Source organism: Lissotriton helveticus, chromosome 10 (assembly GCF_964261635.1).
Source record: "Lissotriton helveticus chromosome 10, aLisHel1.1, whole genome shotgun sequence".
In the NCBI taxonomy this organism is placed as follows: domain Eukaryota; kingdom Metazoa; phylum Chordata; class Amphibia; order Caudata; family Salamandridae; genus Lissotriton; species Lissotriton helveticus.
In genome coordinates this window covers 616,511,718-616,532,459 of record NC_136071.1, presented here as the reverse complement: position 1 = coordinate 616,532,459, position 20,742 = coordinate 616,511,718, and positions in this window count along the sequence as shown.

Below are 20,742 nucleotides of genomic sequence, written 5' to 3'. Positions count from 1 at the left end.
GCTGATGAGGGGTAATACCCCGAAACACGTGTCCAGGGATGGCGAAGACAGCGAAGATAGCAGAAGATCGAAGGATGATGCATCGCGAACACTTTACTACATTGACCAGAGTCCTTAGGGGCGACACCGCCGGTGTGTGAGTAGTGTGCGACCCCACCCCCATTTGTAACCATTCATTACCTGCCTGTAATTGGTGACTGGAGGTTGGACTGAACTACCTTGGCAGGGGGAGCCTATCTCTGCCAAGAATTTCCTAGCCTTGAAAAATGCTCTAGTGTAGTGAATTTCCACCATAACTTACTGTGGCATTTACAATTGACCTGCTTCTATGTATATGCCAGTTTAAAATTGATACATTTATGTATTTTATTTGTAATAGTTTTTTTTAGCATCAACCATGTTCAGCAAGAATAATACCACTTTAAAATTATTTGACAAGGGTCAGCTAAGTATAGCGTAAGGCAAAGGTCTTCAAACTGGGGTGCGGGCCCCCCTAAGGGGGCCTCAAGTGAACCCAGGGGCGCGCCAGCCTCTGGCCAAAAGAAGCATTATGCTGACAGCAGTGCTTTGTTTTAAGCAGGGAAAAAATGGGTAGCAGTGAGCCTCTCTGTAATGGTCCATCCTAACCTCTTTTGTCATTAATATCTGGCTAGGAGAACCTGTCAAAAGGGAAGGGACTCCAAATATTCTTTTACACCCCCACCTCCATTTCTAATACTCACCCTGTGGATAATTTGACATGGTGGTAAGTCCTGCCTGACCAGAATAGTATGTTTGGCAATCATGTATTTGGTTGCATTTTTAAACCAGTAAGAGGATTTAACTGCAATGTTTCAAATATGTCTCGTGTTTAAATAAGTCGAGACATATTTAAACATTACCATTTTAATGGAATAATTTTGAAAAATTCTGAAGGGGGCCCAATTATTTGATTTTTTCACTGGGGGGGCATTAAAAAGTTTGAAGACTACTGGCGTAAGGTGACAAACTTCATCCAATAGTCATGCCATCAGGGTTAACAACAGTATCAATATGTGGAATAAACAAGGTTTGTGACTACAGAACTATTTTTTTAAATGTATGAAAGCCATTTTATAGTCCATAAAGGCCTTTCCAACTTGTTAAAGGACTTTTAAAATCGATTACTAGAAAGGGATGTGAAAAAGGCGTCTGCGTCTATTTGTGATATGTTGTGGAATGTATTCATGGTTTTTGACAGTAATTGTGGTTACAAGCTATTCATCAGTATCGCCCTCAAAGAAAGGATCGTACCTGATTCCTAAAGGGGAAATCTCTCCTTTGGGGATTGGTTTGGTACCCCTAAAGGAGGAGGTAGTGGTCCGGGGACATCTGCCTGCTTCCCCAATAACTTCTCAAATGGGAAATATGTATATGTTTTATTAGCAGCTCCACAGCGGTCCTTTTTGACTTGCTACATGGGACATTGCCAAGATTAGTGCAATTTTGTGGCACTGAGTGGTAGCTGGATGTGTTATAATGATATTCAACTGCTTACGTGTGCTCAACTGATTGAGTTGAGTTGTTGAGCGAATCACTGAGGGCTTTTTATTGGAACAATTATAGAAACAAGCATTGGTTTCTCCTATGTGATTAATATTTATTTTGTTTTAAGTTTTAGCTTGGTGAGTAGTTTTGCAATATAAGGTAAAGAAACTCCTTAAAACTGTTGTGATTTGTTTACTGAGAAAGGGGATATATTGTGCAGTAAGTGGTCGTAATAGAAAGGGGTGGGTAAATCAAAGAGCAGGGAAGAGGACGTGATGGGTTAAAAGCTCAGAGGGGATGGTGTGTTAACATGTCGTGAAGGTAATGTGAACAATCAGCAGTTTGTTCCGTCACCAAAGTGTGGAAACATTTCAAACATTAAATTGGGAGCACCTAAAAGCAGGTTAGAATGCCGGTATTACCTGCTATACGTAACTAAGATGACATAGGTACAGCACCCCCTCCATTCGCAGCCTGTAACCTGGGCAGGCGAAACCTAAAAATAACTTTTCCATTGAGACTGTAAATGACATAATGACAGGGCATCGAGAAGGGACTCTTTCCATTTGTAATGCTGCTGCAGTTTGTTGTTAGCAGTGACCACTGACCAGCTATAGCCTACTGCTACAAAACTGCTTCTCCACAATGTTGCTTCCAGGAACACAAAATTTCAATTCTAGAAATAATGATCTTGTGACTAGTTAGGAGACTAAAGCAAAACACAGAGGAATCAAGGAATGTTCCTCTTCTGAGGTTTCTGCAAGTTAGATATTCAGCTGGCCAATGTTGCAGCTTTTCTCGGTACACGGTGTTCACAGAAGCAATTGTTTCAATACTGATCATGTGCTTTTTGTTCCTAGTAAGAGCTTGCTGCCGCAGGCGGAATATTTGTAGAACTCTACCTGAGGTGGACTGGCAAAGATTGCTGTATTGGAACCAGAGGACATGTTCTACTCTAGTCATCCTCACAGTGTTTGAACGGACAATGGACTTCTATATTTAAAAGTACTAACTTGTACACACTGATATCTTTTTTTCACATCACCAGAAAGTTGAGCTTCGGGATACATGCAGAAATCTGCAACAGTTGCATAAAAAAATCTCACTCACTGCAAACATACTGTTTTTTATTGACTTCAACAGGTAGTATAGGAAGGTCACTTACTTGACAAGAGTACGTGCATGTTGCAATTGATTAGGGAAGTTCTATTCCAACCTGTCTCCATGGCATGCTTTGTGAGCAGCCGAAGGCAGACAAGCTTCTGAGGTAGGTACAGGCACTTGGAGCCGGTCAGCAAAGATGCTCACATGTGTTTGAGACTATAACCGGGCAGCAAGTATGCACGAGAAAAGGTGCAAACGTTCCTCCCTGAAGCTGCGGTGTACACATGCAGAACTCACAAGCAACGTGGTTTGGAAGAATAGAGGAATAAGTAGATTGGGAGGGCAAGGGCAGAGAGAAATAAATAAAAATAAGGTGATAATGAATTAGAAAATGAAGGGATAATAAGCTGTCCCTTTTAACAGGAATATAAGGTGAGGCGCTTTCCCTCTTTAAACAATAAATCCATGGTTCCAGTGTGCCAGGCTCGGGCTGCTTAGGCATGCTTAGTGAACAAAATGTTTCAGAGACCACAACTTTTAACAACCCATCATTTTCCCATTCATAGTGAATGAAAAAATAAAACAGATAAGCATGAGAATAAAAGCAGGATGCAGGGAAACAACCAAAGGCTGATGAAATGCAGACCTACCTCCAAGCATAGAAGAGCACTCCAGAAATAAGAAGAGAAGACGCCAGTTCTCCATGAAAGCTCTACTTGTAGAGGGGCAAGAATCAGGGTAGCAGACCAGGAGGTTACATCTGCACATATATAGACAGGAAGGCAAACATGACAACATCCTGAGAGGTGGCCATATTAAAGTCAGGCTGTGTGGGCGTGACGAAGACCAGGAGGTTACATCTGCACATCTAGCAGCTGAAGACAAACAAGGCAATGTCCTGAGAGGCAACCAGATTAAAGTCAGGCTGTGTGAGCAAGACAAAGCTAATACAATAATAATAATAGTAATAAAATAAGAGCCGGCATGAAACTGATGAGGCACAATCACTTACATATGAGAGGGGGACCACGTTGAGAGCTGTCGGTTATACGTGCAAGCGCTGTGCAGGAAAAATATTTTTTAAAAGCAGATGAAAACAGTACTTGGACCTCGGGAGACTGATAAGAGAAGCACACAAGGAAAACAACAGGAAATAGTATGCTACAGCCAAGAGAAACTGTGGCAAAATAAATGTCAAGCACGGGATCCAATGAAAAGCAAAAAAAGTAAGAGGGTGGGATGTAAGCACCTTTTAAAATTTGTATTTAATGCAATAGATTTCACAAGCACAGTGCAAGCGCTGTGTAGGCAAACCCTAAAAATCATAATCATAGTGGATCTGTTTGTTCTGCAGGGCCTACCATAACAGTAAATTTGCAATCATAACAGCCTGTTATATATTAACTGATACTTGTAATGTTTCTCTATTACTCCTGTCTCTCTCTCTCTCTCTCCCTCTCTCTCTGTTTCTCTTTCTCTCTCTGTCACTCTCTGTCTCTCTTTGTTTCCCCTGACATATTCTTTCTTTCTTTATATATACATCATGCTCACTCACTCACTCTCTTTCTCACTCTCTTTGTGTGAGGTGACGGACATGTATCCCCCATACACTGTGCTCTTTCAGGAGGTATTGAAAATTCTAGTGACCCTCTAAGGATCCTATCAGAGAGGCCAACATCATATATAGCAGTATCTGTGGGTGGCTGTTGATGGTGGGCCTGAAGTCAACATATAAATCAGAAAATAGTAAACACAAAACAAGCAAACCCATAAAACGAAGAGTGATCCGAATTATTTGTATTAGGGATCAATAATAAACCTCTTTTTTCCCCAGACAATTGTGTATTGAGACTGAAAACATCAGCCCAGAAGCATTCATATATTAGGATATTGGTTGTTGATAATTTTCAGTGCTGAGGCCACTCACCCTTTTGTAATACTTCTAATGTCATCATTTACTGATACCTTCTCCTCTCACCTTTGATCTTCGAGCTGAAGATGACTTACATTTGTGTCCTTTATCTTTTTAGATTTACCACTACAAAAATTACTAGAAGCAGCCTGGAATGGAAACCCAATAAGCCATGGGGCAGGTTTTCAAGCCAGCTCCATAGTTCAGAGTGCTGCAACAAGAATGGGGTTATGGGGGCATATTTGGGTCATGACAGCCCTTCTAGCTGTAAAAGCAGCCCCCTAGCGTGCAGCCTACTAGTAAAATGCCAGTGTGGCAGACTAGTCTGCCTGGCACTGCATTAAAGGAATGATAATTAACTTTATTTTTGAAAGTACAACCATTGTGAATATTTTCCTTTCAAACTTAATTTATCAACCTATTACAGGTGCCATCCAACTGAAGTTGTCCTTTGCAATCGTTATGAAGACACACTTGTTTATTATGCTTGGTAAAAATGTCGACTACTAAGATTTGGAATGACTTTTTTGGCATCATCTTTATGCCATTCGTAAACCCACCATTAATCTGAAAAGGGTTGTGGTTTACGACTTAATATATAAGCCAAACAATGGATTTTAAGATTGTTTTCATATACAGTCACATCAACATTTTGTGTGAATCAACAATACGCACAGGTCACTGTGATGCCATCAAACTGCGGTGTATCGTATCTTCTACTACAACCATGCATTATAGAATATACAAGCAACCTACAACAATTATATATATATACCACATTCGAGTTTGCCCACTCGGAAAGAGCCACACAGGTAGGTAATTTTCTCCTTTTTAATGCAGGTGCAACTGGCAAAGCACGGCATCAGGACATCAGCATCACAAAGCCTTACGTGTTTCAGGCGCTCTCACCCTTGGTCACAGGCTACTGCTGACAATACCAAACAGTTCATGTTGACGTAGTCACTGAATATATTTCATGCTGATGCTCCGCCCTCACACAGTGCTCCTAAGCATCCTGGTATTTGTAGTGCTGCGTGAGTCTTACCCCAGTGGGTTTTCTTGTTTGATTGTAATCACAGCTTCAAATAATATCCAAGTGGATTTGATGTACTTGTGTCGACTTTACCATCGCCTTTCACTCTCCTACACCAGGGAATAACTGCCATGCCCAAAGCTGGAGCTACAAGTGCCATCAGCGGGTCCGCTACTTCTCTGCGGCGGGCTCTTTCCACGGCCGGGCGGACCATAAAAAATACCACATTCGAGTTTGTCCACTCGGAAAGAGCCACACAGGTAGGTAATTTTCTCCTTTTTAATGCAGGTGCAACTGGCAAAGCACGGCATCAGGACATCAGCATCACAAAGCCTTACGCGTTTCAGGCGCTCTCGCCCTTGGTCACAGGCTACTGATGACAATACCAAACAGTTCATGTTGACGCAGTCACTTAATATATATGCTCCGCCCTCACACAGGGCTCCTAAGCATCCTGGTATTTATAGTGCTGCGTGAGTCTTACCCCAGTGGGTTTTCTTGTTTGATTGTAATCACAGCTTAAAATAATATCCAAGTGGATTTGATGTTCTTGTGTCGACTTTACCATCGCCTTTCACTCTCCTACACCAGGGAATAACTGCCACGCACCTGCATTAAAAAGGAGATTATAATCAAACAAGAAAACCCACTGGGGTAAGGCTCACGCAGCACTACAAATACCAGGATGCTTAGGAGCCCTGTGTGAGGGCGGAGCATCAGCATGAAATATATTCAGTGACTGCATCAACATGAACTGTTTGGTATTGTCAGCAGTAGCCTGTGACCAAGGGCGAGAGCGCCTGAAACGCGTAAGGCTTTGTGATGCTGATGTCCTGATGTCGTGCTTTGCCAGTTGCACCTGCAATAAAAAGGAGAACATTACCTACCTGTGTGGCTCTTTCCGAGTGGGCAAACTCGAATATGGTATTTTTTACGGTCCGTCCGGCCGTGGAAAGAGCCCACCGCAGAGAAGTAGCGGACCTGCTGACGGCACTTGTAGCTCCAGCTTCGGCCGTGGCAGTTACTCCCTGGTGTAGGAGAGTGAAAGGCGATGGTAAAGTCGACACAAGAACATCAAATCCACTTGGATATTATTTGAAGCTGTGATTAGAATCAAACAAGAAAACCCACTGGGGTAAGACTCACGCAGCACTACAAATACCAGGACCTGGTGGTCAGGTCACAACCTGGTTAACAGTGGCAGATCCCTATTTAAGATCAATCATCGTTCTTTGACTGCCAATATGTTGTTAATTGCGTTGTCTCTCTCTATTTATGTACCAGTTCGCACTCGTGTTCTCTGTTTATGTACCAGTTCACACTTATAGCAGTACCTCAAGTTTTTTGTGATTTCCCTTTTCAGTTCCCTTGGTCCTTTACCTACTTGATTTCCTAGTTCCTTTGGTCTTGCTATCTTTTATTGGTGTCTTTGCCTCTTGTGGTTTTATATTATTGGTGTGTTTGCAGCAGCATCCTGGGACCTAGGCAGAATTCCTGTTCAGCCCAAGGCTCAACATGGCAACCCGGGCTGTCACAATCAGTTAGCTGGTACCTTTATATCTGTTCCCATTTTCTTTCTGGATAGCTAGTCATATTCACATGTCCTTCCCCAGAACCTAACCGTGATGAGTAGAGATGTCATAGGAAGGGTCAGCCGCGGCCGGTAGTGAGAATACGGGCCGGGCGGTGACGTGGGGAGGATGAGGGCAGGGTGGGGGGTAGTAATGTATGGATTACGGACTTTAAAAGGTAAGTAAACTTAAAAATAAATAAAAACGAATTTTGTTGCACACACTGCATCACCAAATGCGATGCAGTGTGTGCAACGAAATTCGTTTTATTTATTTTTATGTTTACTTACCTTTTAAAGTCCGTAATCCATACATTACTACCCCTCACTCTGCCCCTCCCACTCCCCACGTCACCGCCCGGCCGGTACTCCCACTATCGGCCGCGGCTGGGAAGGGTAGTAGTCAAGACTCCATCTGGCGAGACGTGCTTTTCTTACATACAGAGAGATGGGAATTTGAGGTTAGGTGGTATTAACACATTTGAAAAAGTGTCATGATTGCAGAGACTTGATCCATTGTTTGCATGAGTTCTAGATTGATCCAACTGACAATAATAATAAGGAATAAATACTGGGTTCCTGCACCCCTAATAGTACGTGAATGAACTATATTGGGTTGGGGGCTTTCTAGTTGGAACTTACTTGTTTCAATTCTTTGCAGTGAGGAAACCCCAAACACAGAGATAGGAAAAAAAGAATATGTCAGGAGATTTCCAAAAATTGATATGTATCCATGACATTCACCTACATCTGTTTTGCAATTGGTGCATAGTGCGTACACAATGCCTAAAACTGTACATTAGAGCCTTTTAACTGATTGGTGACTTCAGACTCATACATGAAAATAATATATAGTGTCTTAGAAAAATTGCATAGATGGTCTGCTTAAATTAAAGAGGATGAACCAGTTGAACTAGATGAACTAGAAAAAGTTTGCTCACATGGATTCAATAAGAGTGTGAGGCTGTTTCAAAAAGTTACATAGATATTGGATTGTGAAAGGAACAGTGCTCTGCATAAACAGTGAATGGTTCAGCAGCAGAATATGCTTCGGTCAGATTTTGAACCTAAACAATCTGCCAACATTTAGTAACCAAGCTGGACAAGGTTGTTTGATGGCATGACTTTGGGACGGGAGATAAAAGCATTTACAAAAAATTTGTTAGGATGGTTTAACACTTGATTCTTCTGCCATGGGAAGATAAAACTCACCAAACAAGGATTTTAGAAAGATCCACAGCTTTCAGCAAAGATCCTTGCAAAGGCAAACTCTCTGTGGACATTTAGCATTTTTTTTTCCAGAGTTTTATATAGCGCAAACTTGACCTAAAGGTATTGGGTATCAGAGCGCTTTACATGAGCACTAGTTGCGTTATAGACGTACACATTTATTTTTATTAGGCACAGGGAGATTAAGTGATTTGCCCAGAATCACAGGATGTTGAGCGTTGTTGCCGTGACTCGAACATGGTTCCCGAGATTTGAGGTCGAGCATTTAAACGGATTCCTGTGAGTTATGCTCAAGAGTGAAAGCCCCAATAATGGTCCACAACAGAAACATACCAAGTTCACAAACTAGAGATGCTTTACGCAGTTGCACAAACCATTAGACCTCAGATTTGTGAATCAGTGAAAGCATCATCTCCTTATGATCCAGATTTGATCCTTATTCACCTCTTTGGGTATGGAGTACCTGGTGAAATCCTCTTGAGGTCGGATTCTTAAATGGGGCCACAATAATGCACAATTCTTTCTCACTACACTCTCCCCTCCTTCCCTCCAGCTCTGTGATTCAACGCCACATCCTTGTGCAATGCCCCACTGCTTTGTGGCTATAGATGTGTTATACAAATCCTCATGCATATATTTATATAATAATAATAATAATCCACATTTGTAAAGCGCACAATCACCCGTAAGGGTCTCTAGGCGCCGTCGGGAAGATTAAGTGAGCTATTGCCCAGAGTCACATGGTGCTGGGCTAACCTGCCACCGGAGCCAGGGATCGAACCCTGATCCCCAGATTCCAGCGTCAGTCACCCTGGCCGCGGCGCCACACCTCTCCCATATAGCATTGGCATCTGTATTAACTAACAAAAGGACTGGGGCAGAAAATAGTTCTGGGCACCAAAATCAAAGTGTTCCCATTAGTGAATTGGATGGCTAAAAAAAGTGCCCATGTTTGTAAATTGGATTTTAATTTGTAAAAATATGCTAAATAATTGTTTTGCAAGGTATGGAAGTCTGCAGGGATTTGAAGCCTACTGCAGGTAATTTTTGTTTTTATGTCATGGAAATTAAAATGAACAACCGAGCCTGCAGATCATAACACAGGTCCACAAGCAGCTAAAAAATGGTCCACACACTGACCTGCCAGACCAGCCCTTAGGGCCCTGCCATATTGCTGTATCGACCAGTTCGACCAAGACAAACAACGAATGAGCCAACTGAGTGTTGGGCCAACTACTTCTGTTTTAGTCTCACGCTTCACAGTTATTTGTCTTTTGTTCCTCTTAATTAGGATATGATCTTTACAAATGACTTATTTGTAAAGCCACTGTATATTCTCTGCTGAAGACCAGAATGTATTCACTTTTTAATATCTCAATAGCTTTTGGTCTATGTTATTTAGTCCTCAGACTACCTATTGAATAAGAAGATTGTATTAAATGACTGCTAATTTTTATAGGATGGTTTACTTTACACATTGTATTTTTCTGAGACCGAGTTTCTGCAAAAATAATTTTCAAAACGTTTTGGAAGATGTACATTGTATCGCTCTTTAAGTAAATTTGTGGATCTGTTTTCCTTTTTTTTATTTCTTTTTTTATTGATTTGCACTTGTTTGTCTATGTCTTAGAGGATTCTTATTTGCACGGTAACAAAGGCAGATTATAGGTTTAGCTGAATGAGAACCAAGTCTAATTATTTTAAATGAACTTTTAACATGCTCTTTGTGGAGTCTGTATATTTTTGCTTTTGCTCCATCCCTCTTATTCTGAGATTGTTCCTTCTAAACATGTCGTTGAGGACTTTGATTAGTTTCTTTAGAGCTTTGAAGTGAAGTAAGTGTAGAGGAACCATTACATTATTCTTCAAATGAAATATGTACCACTCATCTTTTCGCTGATAATAATAATGTTTGAATTACAAAGGCACAGTTGGTTATGAAGGGATGAGACTCAGCACGGGACAGGTCATCCTAGGAAAATGCAGCCTTTTTGGTGCCACTTTGAGTCACTGACGTGGAGAAATCGCATGTCTTCTCTGGACATAGAACTTCTTGTTTAATCGCCATGGTCAGTCGGGGCTGGCATCTATGGGGAGTGGTGTGGCGGGCAAATGGGTGGTGGGTAAAATAAAAATAAACCAGCTTTGGAAATGTAATAGGTATCGCATTTGCTTGAAGTAGGGCTATTGGCATTGTAAATGAAAATGTCTTTGCCCATGTGTTATGGAGTGTATGTATGTGGTGTGTATTTATGTGGGTTGTATTGGAATTGTGTGGTGTGGAGTGAGTTTGTGTCATGGAATTATGGTGTGAAGTGTAATTATGTGGATAGTATTTATGTGGTATTGAGTGTACTGGAATTATGTGGAGTGGGTGTAATGTTGTGGATTGGTATTTTGTATAGTGAAGTGGTATGTAATGGAGTTTAATTATGTGGTCAGTTTAATTTTGTGGCTTTATGTATGTGGTGTATTGCGTGACTGTGTTGAGTAGAAGTATGTGTATTATTGTCGAGTTATGTGGGGTGGAATGGAAATGTGTGGAGTTGAATTGTGTAGCGTGGAACTGTGTGATGGTCAACTGTAGCGTTAGGTAAAAAAATTGCGAGTGAAATTATCCAGATTGGAATTAAGTGGCATTGTGTGAAGTGTATTTATGTGGATTGTTGGTATGTGGCATAGAGTGGTTTTGTGCAGGGTGTACTCATGTGGTATTGAGTAGAGTGTAATTATGTTGAGTTTGATCATGTTTTGTTGAGTAGTATTATGTAGAGTACATAGCTTCGAAATTGGCATATCATTTGTTGCACATGTCTGTTTGTAATCGCAGCTGAAACCCTGGCGAGAGGATGTGGTGCAAGGACATGAGCTGACCACTTTGGAACTGTGGAACCAGGTCAGAGTCTTGGCGTGTGTGTTTCTGGGTACATTACTGAATGGGAGGATGGGGGAACATGGAAGCAACTTTGAGGAAGGCAGGTGGGACACTAAGGCAACACGGGAGGCATGAGATTCATTCTGAGCTTTGAAATGGGATGTGTTCAGAGAAGATATGTAAGTAAACAATACATTGGCAATAGCCCTATTAAAAATAATAACTAAAAATAATAACTTACTTTTTTAGCGCTTGATGCTAAATATTGATGGTTTTGGAGCGCTGTACACTGACATGTTACTTCTACTCTACTCAGTCTATTCATTTTATCAGGGTCCAAAAAAGGAAAAGTAGATTTTACCCTGCTTCCACTTTAGCTTTTTATTTTTGGGATCGGGATATGCAGTGATCACGGCGAGATGTATATTAACCCACTGACTGTCTTTCTGAAACTTGCATAAGCAACCTGCAGATTAGGTAGACATCTGCAGAAGGTGCACTGAACCAAAGAGTTATCTTTGTGGAACAAGAACATGTTCCCTGCAATTTACATACTTTTTCTCTGCAGCAGGTAGATTAAATTTCATTTTTCATTCAGAATACTACTAAGCGTCCACAGCATAAATCAAATAACTGTGCATTCCTACTGTAATTGCCTCTGCAAGTTGCAACAAGATTTATGTTGCAAGTTATAAACTTCACTGGTTTTTCTCACTGGTTGTGAAGATGAGCAACTGTAGTAAATATGTAATGTGTGTATACATAGAGAGTGTTGTGTTTGTATATATAGAAAAACATATTTTGAATTAAAGTGTCACCATTTGCTGACAGCAGAAACTGAATTGCCCATCATTGAAAATACTATATTTGTTATTCTTTCCAAACAGACGGTGCTACCTTATTTAACTTGCTATGATGGTGTGCTAGAGAGCAAGATTTAGGGGAGAGGAGTTGGCCTAACGGCTAGGGCGTTCGACCTCGGACCTGGGGATCTGGGTTCGAGTCTCGGTAACGGCGCCAAAACCTCCTGTGATTCTGGGCAAATCACTTAATCTCCCCGTGCCTAAAATGAATGTGTGTCCGTCCTCATGTAACGTAACGGGTGCTATGTAAAGCGCTCTGATACCTGATTCGGCTCGGGTCTAGTTTGCGCTATATAAAACTCTGCAAAAAAAAGATGTATCAGTTGATCTTTATCCATGGTGCACAGCACGCCAGAATGAAATGCATTCTGGGTGCTGTCGTGTTTGTTTAGAGAAACTGGATTGTAAGGGTTTGCAAAACTCCAGGGCATCATTCCCTTGCGACATGAAGTCCAGCCAGTCTAACATGTGATAACACAGATTGTAGCAACATGTGCTCAAACAACTGTGTGTGTCTTGACGGCAACAACAGCTAGATAGCCTTGGCTAGCTTTTTAGTGGACAACATAGGGCTTCAATAGGAACTGAGACAGGACCCAAAGATGATGTGATGATGGGCATACTGAATTTCATGCACATCAACATTGTATGAGTCAGGAAATGCACAGGTATTACCATTGCTTAAAAACACTGCACGAAAAAGCATGGACCTCAAGACAAGTGAAACACCACAGAAATGTGTCAGTTATGGTTAGACTGAGTTACTCTAAAAACACGTACCCCCAATACCCAGCTAGGATGTAGAGAGTTTATTTACAACAAAAGAGTGGCATAAATGTACAGCTGTCAACAGTCACTCGTATCTTCCCAGGTACAGGAGTATTTGCGTAAGGTGTGTTAAAACGCTACGGCCTGAGAAGACGCCTCCTGCAAAAGAGAAGGTAGCAGAGAAGTTAATTAACCGATAGGGAAATCATAGATCTAGAAAGCAGACAGGTGAGGCCTGACCCCACCCAACCCCAGCTAAAACTCTGCGGCCATCATGGAAAGATATATTTCGGTGTAAAATAAGTGGATATTTTCACACAAGCTATTAATTAAAAATTGCACAGCTGATGATGCTCATATAATTTTTACAAATATAAACTAAGCCACCTTTAAGGAAACAAATATATATAGTTAGGGTAACCAATTGGCATTGGTGCAAATTCAGGATGGTGAGTGTAAAAATTCAGACAAGGGGGCAACACTCAGCACAAAAATTCAGGACAGGAGGTCAAAATTCAGGACAAAAGGTAAGTTTTACAGACACATCAGAAGAGGTTGCGCAATAGTATATAAGTGAGTAAATAGACACTCACTTAAGTACAAGTGAAAAGAAGTTTATATTAGGTTGAGACAATTGTGCACTTCATGGTTTTTCAGTATGCGTGCAGCTTTGTGCAAATGTACATGTCTTTTTGCGGTAACAAAACCGCCCCAACCTCACACCCACCTTTCCAGCCTCCCAGGGAACCGCCCAATGCCCGGTCCGGCCAGTCCGGCCTTGTTACTGTTGTAAAGAAGATACTTGAAGCAGGAAAAAAGTAAGAACAGTCTTTATTCAGTTACCCACTCTCCAGACTACCTGGAGGATCTCAACATTCTAAAGCAGACTCCAGTGGAACAAACCAACAGGTAGGTGTCCAGAGGGGGGCGGAATGTACCACTATAAAATACATAACAGTGTAAGCAGATTAAACACATCTCCCTTCGCTAATGATAGGGAACAAGTGGGGAAGGGAGATCTGCCACGGGGAGAGTGGTAATATGAGGGAAGGTCTGGTAATAAAACATGTGAAACAGGGGACAAAATTTAACAAAGATGCCGTCAAAGGTGACCCTTGATGTACCAGCAAGAGGAGGGGGGGGGACACACGGGAGAGTCCCTAGGACCTGTAGGAAAAAACGGCCTATGGAAATAAGGCCAGTTAAGAATAAGCACATTATAATGTCGATGGTAAAGGTACACGTGCAAAGACTGCAACAATGTAACGGCTCTAAGACATGGACCTGTAGGAAAGAAAGGCATGTGGATTACATTTGCATTTACAAGAATAACAATTTTTCATGTCGCAGGCCAAATTACCCCGGTGCACATGCACCATAGTACAAAGGAAAAAAGTCTAAAGGCACAAGAAGGACGATAATGCATATATTCCTAGGCATACAGCTAAAAACAGAAGATCACCTTGCCATCCCTTTAGGACACGAACTTGGGAGTCTGTTCATCTTCATTGTGTACCACCTTTACCTGATTCATCTCCCCTTCTTTGCACACTCTTGCAAATTGGCCCTTTTTATTGCACTTAATGCATTTGGAATTACGTGCGGTGCAATGAACACTGTTCGCAAGGTGATTGCTGCTCCCACATCTGAAACACTTCAAGCCTTCCGTAATACTGATCGGTTTCTCACTTTTAATATCCTTGGACCTGATCTTGAGAACTTCCCCATCTCTATAATCCTCAAGATCATTACCTTTAATTTTATTCACATCACTGACAGGTTCTTTCGGTTGATCATTTCCAGAATACACTTCGCAGTGTGTTAGATGGATTGAGCCATGGTAATGGCTTCTCTCAAAGAGGGATTTTTAGCAAGTAATTTCTTTTTTATTCGAGGGTTGTGTGTACACCTCACCAGCTGATCCCTGATAAGGGAGTCATTCAATTCTCCAAATTCACATAACTGAGTTAGACCCCGGAATGTGGCTATGTAATTGGTGACTGACTCATGGCTTACCCTGTACTCGCGAAAAAAGACTGATGCCGCTCTAGGATCACATTAACTTTGTCCCCGAAGTAGGTTTCTAGTTTCAACATGGTAATCCTAAATACATCTAAGTCCAACTCATCATCCTCTAATTCTGGATTAGGAAGTGTGTCATAAATTTTCCTTCCCTGAACTCCCAGGTTATGGAGTAACACATGTTGTTTACGTACGGCCGAAAATGTTTCCCCCCCTATAGCAATGAGGTAGGAATCAAATAAATTGATCCAATCTTTCCAGTGGATATCTGGATCCCCGATTTCGTTTAAAAAGGAGGGTGGTGGTTTCATGGATGATGCCGCCATGAGACAGGTACTACAGTGTTTTACTACAAATTACAATTGAGGCAGGAGGCCGAGAAATGTAGAATTTCTTTGACTCTGGAAACTCGCAAAAGGTATATTCCTAGATAAGCCTTACAAAAGTACATGCAATGCTATAAAATGTGTCCACAATGCACGATAAGACTGAAAACTGGTACCCTTAAGGTTCAGAATGACTCTGAAAATGTACAGAGGAACAACTGGACTGTAAAAAGAGTACAGGGTACTTACAATCAACGAATGATAAAACTACACACTCTAATGCCACTGCAGAAAGTACCTAGTGTACCAAGTTGTCACCACTACCCATTGTACTTATACTTAGTCACAAATGCACAGTATCACGTAATACAGAGTTTGTAAATACCACAGGACACAAAATCCCGCCACCCCGAGTAGTTAAAATACATGCAGGAAAATAACCTGGGGGAAAACTGACTACAGAATACTATAATGTACCTACTAAATATGGTAAAATACAGAGGCATACAGTGTAAACACAGGAAGTATACCTGATCTCTGATTATAGAATGAGGGAAAGCCGAGGGTGACCTACATAAGAGATAAAGATGGCACAAAAGAGTAAGTAAATTTCGTCCACAAGGCTGTAGTAAGGGTAGAGAGTGAAACAAAACAAAAACAGTCTTAATGAGGCTCAAACAGGCCTAGGAAGGCGTGACAGTCTTACTGTAGAAACAGATAGTCTCAAAATGTCCCCTTCTTCAAAAGGAATCGTTTCACAGGTAACCAAATAACTGCTAGTTCAATCAGCACCGATTAACACATCCGGAGACGTCCAGGAACTGAATTGCTGCCAGTAAATGATGTAATACTGAGGAGCAGTGTATGGCGGTCCTGAAGGGGCTGGTGCGCCGGAGGCGATGTATGGACGCCGCCCTCAATAAACCCAGTAGAATTACCTTAGTGGTGGCCCTGAGGAAAAGTGCGCCGGAACTCGCGCCTCCTTCATCACTGCAGAGGCTTCCTGACAGGATTTCCAGGCAGTGCTGCTGCGCAGGCCCGGAAAGCAACACAAACACCAGGAGAGAAGTGTCTCTGTACAGTGCCTGCCCCCTGCTGACAGGACCTCCACCGGCAGAGCTGAAACGGCTGGGCGAAGGGAAACTGACGAGGTGTGCGCTGAGGAGAAATGACGAGCGCTGCTCTGCTGACTGGAACACTTGAGGAATGCCGAGCTGCCCCCTGGAGGATTTTGCGCGCGCTGCTGGTGCACCGGAAAACTGACAGGGGCACACTGAGGGGAACGAAAATATCGGCACTCATAAAACAGGAACCACAGGCTCAATGACCCAGCGCCCAGTGAGGAAACGTGGAGCAGCGCACAGAGGCAAGGCCCAGAACGGTGCAGGGGGAGCTGATACACAGGTCAATGAGTCGGTCTGAGGCAATATAGAGAATGAGGGCCAGAGCACTCAGAAGACGGAGAACTTGAGACAGCACACTGCAAGTTCTGAGGCGGAAAGAACAGTCCCACAATCACTGCCTCACTTCAAACATACGTGGAAAAGCACAGATGGTCCCGGAAACAGAGAGGGACTGGGCACTCTGCAGGGAAAAAGTCAGCACCCGGTACCAAGGACAACAGGGACTCGAAAGTACACACAGGTAATCACTGACCAGATCCCTCGTTATCACAAGCGAATACATGGAATGGTCTACCCCCAGGAGAGCAGCCGCTGACAAGACAAAGGCCTCACGACCACGCCAAAAGCCAGCCACTCCGTGTAAGGCTTATGGTACAGCACAGGCAGGGATGTACTCACACTTCCTATTGTTCTTGAAAAGCTGAAAGCAGTATTCCACTTTTCCACCTGGATCCTCACCATCCACGTGCAATAGCACAATATCACCGAAGTACTGGACACCAGGGACACTAGTCTGTCATCTCAACCGATTCAAATTGCAATTTTCTTCATGTAGCACATCAGATTCACCTGGAACTTGCAGCAAACGGAGAGAGCACTGAAAGGGGGGGTGACAGCATGGCCCCCTTCGCCAATTTCGTCGCCAGTGTTGTAAAGAAGATACTTGAAGCAGGAAAAAAGTAAGAACAGTCTTTATTCAGTCACCCACTCTCCAGACTGCCTGGAGGATCTCAACATTCTAAAGCAGACCACAGTGGAACACACCAACAGGTAGGGGTCCAGAGGGGGGCGGAATGTACCACTATAAAATACATAACAGTGTAAGCAGATTGCAACAGTTACCATCGTCCAATGGTGACCCTCCTCTTCACACAGACCCTCTCTCATGTGTATTTAATTTCTTTTATAGTGCTACTCATCCCAAGTAAGTAGGACAGGGTGTTGGAGTGCGTTACATCACACACATATTATATTGAGACAATGACTCATATAAATGTGAAAGTAAATCTATAAGAAATGTCCTTAAGATAATGGGGGTTACAAGGTGTAATAATTCTTTCATCCATTATTCAGTCTTTTACCATTCATTCTGTCCTTCCATCTGTGTGCCCATCCATATCCATATTCAGCCATTTGCAAACCTATCCATCACCTATCCTTCCATCCATCCCTCCTTTGACCTTATCCATCTGTACACTCATCCATCCACTCTTCCATTTATCCATCCATTCACTCATCCATTCAACCATCTACCCTTGCACGCATCCAGCCATCCTTTCACTTACTCATTCATCCACCCAGTCACTCATCCTTCCACCCTTTCAGTCATCCATCCATCCATCCATCCTCCCTTTCTCTCTCTATCCCTCTTTCATTTAGCCATCCATCCTTCCATCCACCCATCCATCTACTCATCCATTCATGAATCCATCTATTGACCCTATCACTCATCCATCTATCCTTTCTCTCATCCATCCCCCCTTTCACTCCTTCACTCATCCACCCATCCATCCTTTCTTTCTTCCATCCACCCTTTCACTCCTTCACTCATCCATCCATCCTTTCTCTCATACATCCACCCTTTCACTCCTTCATGTATCCATCCATCCATTCTCTCATCCATCCACCCTTTCACTCCTTCACTCATTCATCCATCCTTTCTCTAATTCATCCACCCTTTCACTCCTTCACTCATCCATCCATCCACCCGTTCACTCCTTCACTCATCCATCCATCCTTTCTCTCATTCATCCTCCCTTTCACTCACTCATCCAGCCATACATCCACCTTTTCACTTATCCATCCATCCATTCACCCTTTCAATTCATCAATCAATTCATCAGTTCACTCATCCATCCACCCATTTACTCGCCTGGCATCCACCCTTTCACTCATCCATCCATCCTTTTACCCGTCCATCTACCCTTCCACCCATACATCTATCTATTTACCTTTTCTCTCATCCATCCTTCCACTTACTCATCCGTCCATCCTTTCTCTCATTATCCGTCCATTCACCCTTTTTATTCATCCATTCACCCATTCACTAATCCATCCAGCCATCCCTTCATTTACACACCTATTTACGTTAATTATGAGCTGAGCCTTAGTCTGCTGAGTTGCAGACAGAAGAGGCCCATCAAGGACGTCACCCCTGCTGTAGTTCCTAAAGCAAGGAGTGGGGTGGGGGAGGGCTCACTATGCCCCTGTACATAGGCAATCCGAAAAAGTGGAAGTCATGAGTCATGCATGATGCACAGTGCCAGTCCATGAGGTGACTGTGCCATGGTGTTGTTTCCAGGGCTTTTAGTGGGATGGGAAAACTGGGAGATCACACCAAAGGGGGTGTTCAATGTAATTAAGGGCATGGCTTAAAACAACTAAGCTAAAAATCTGTGCTTAGCATGGTGTGCCACTCGACTGGTAATTTGCTGCTTCTGTCATTGCATCCAGATATATAACGCAACTAGTAGTGTTACCCCTACAAGCCAGAATTATTGGCTTTCTCACCTAGCAGCATGGTCTTTTTTGTTAATTTCTTCCACCTGACTGAATGAGGCCCACCAAATGCAGTAAGAGCAAAGACTAGCCCATTGCAATTCTGTATGTGGCAATCAGCCGCGGGCAGAAGGACAATGGGCGGGGTGGGGCTGCTTTTGTGCTCAGAGGAGTGCAAGCGGCCTCATCAGGGCGCTGAGACTTCTGGCAGCGGAACAGAGCTGTTCCAAATTGAAATACTTAGTGCCCCGGGCAGGTGGCGGTCCCCGGGGTGTGTGGGGGGGCTCCACCCCCCCTCACATGATTAATTCTTTTAAAAAAAGCCCGAGGGGTGGCAGTCCCCAAGGCAGCGGGGGGCCGTGGGCCCCTGCTACGTATTTAAATAATTAAACCCTGGGGGTGGCGGTCCCTGGGGCTTGGGGGGGCTTGGATGCCCCCGCGTTAAAATGTAAAGCCCCGGGGGGTGGCGGTCTCCTGGGCTGCGGGGGTCGTGAGCCCCGCATATATTCTCATAAAGCCCCGGGGGTGGCGGTCCCCGGGGCTTGGGGCCTTTGGGCCCCCCCACCCATGGTTTTTGAAGCCCTGGGGGTTGGCGGTCCCCGAGGCTGGGGGGCATGAGAGCCCCCCCACATACTTCAGAAAATACCCAGGGGGTGGTGGTCCCCAGGGCTGGGCGGCCCCTCTGGGCCCCCCATTACATTAAACATATTTCCCCCGGGACGTGGCCCCCCGGGGGCTAAATAGCAACGAAGCGCGGGAGACCACACTTCATTTTTTTTTTTTGCGGCCAGATACGCGGATCCTAAGCGCATTCTTGTGGGACCCCCTAAGCAGGCCTAGGGGGTCAGGGTGTTTCTACCCTGCGCCCTTTGCATGTTTTGCTTGTTTTTTTCTGTTTTCTTGTGCCTCAGTTCTGCCGAGGCACAAGATGGCTGCCAACACTTCCTGTTTTGGAGTGTTGACAGCCAATTAGCACTTGTGCTCGGGAGGATCCGCGGCCCTAGATATATATGTGTTTTTACTAAGCCTGGGCGTCCGAATCGGCTACGCCCACGGAGTAGGCGTAGTGTTGCCTCCTACGCATTTTGCGTAGACAGCGTAGCCGGCAACACTACGCCCACTCCGTGTGCGTAGCCGAGTCGGCCGCCACCCGCCTCCCTCCCGCCCTCCCCTACATACATTATTTAAGCAAACTACCCTTAATAAAACAATTTTAAAGCACTTACCGTGTCCGGGGCTCGTCCGGGGCTCCCTCTTGGAATAGCGTCCCTTCATAGATACCAATGCGCAAGCGCGGCCGCCCGCGCATGCGCATTGGTATCCATGACGACGCGATTCCAAGAGGGAGCCCCGGACGAGCCCCGGACACGGTAAGTGCTTTAAAATTGTTATATTAAGGGTATTTTGCTTAAATAATGTATGTAGAGGAGAGCGGGAGGGAGGTGCGTAGTGGGGCTACGCGGAGTGCGGGAGTGGGCGTAGCTTCTCGCCCACTCCGCGTACCTCCGCGGAGCCCCACTACGCCCACTACGCCCAGGGTTAGTTTTTACTTACGAATTTCTCAGCAACTACTTAACGGATTTACACCATTTAACAAAAAGGGTTCTTTTTTAACCAAGAACTACCTCTTT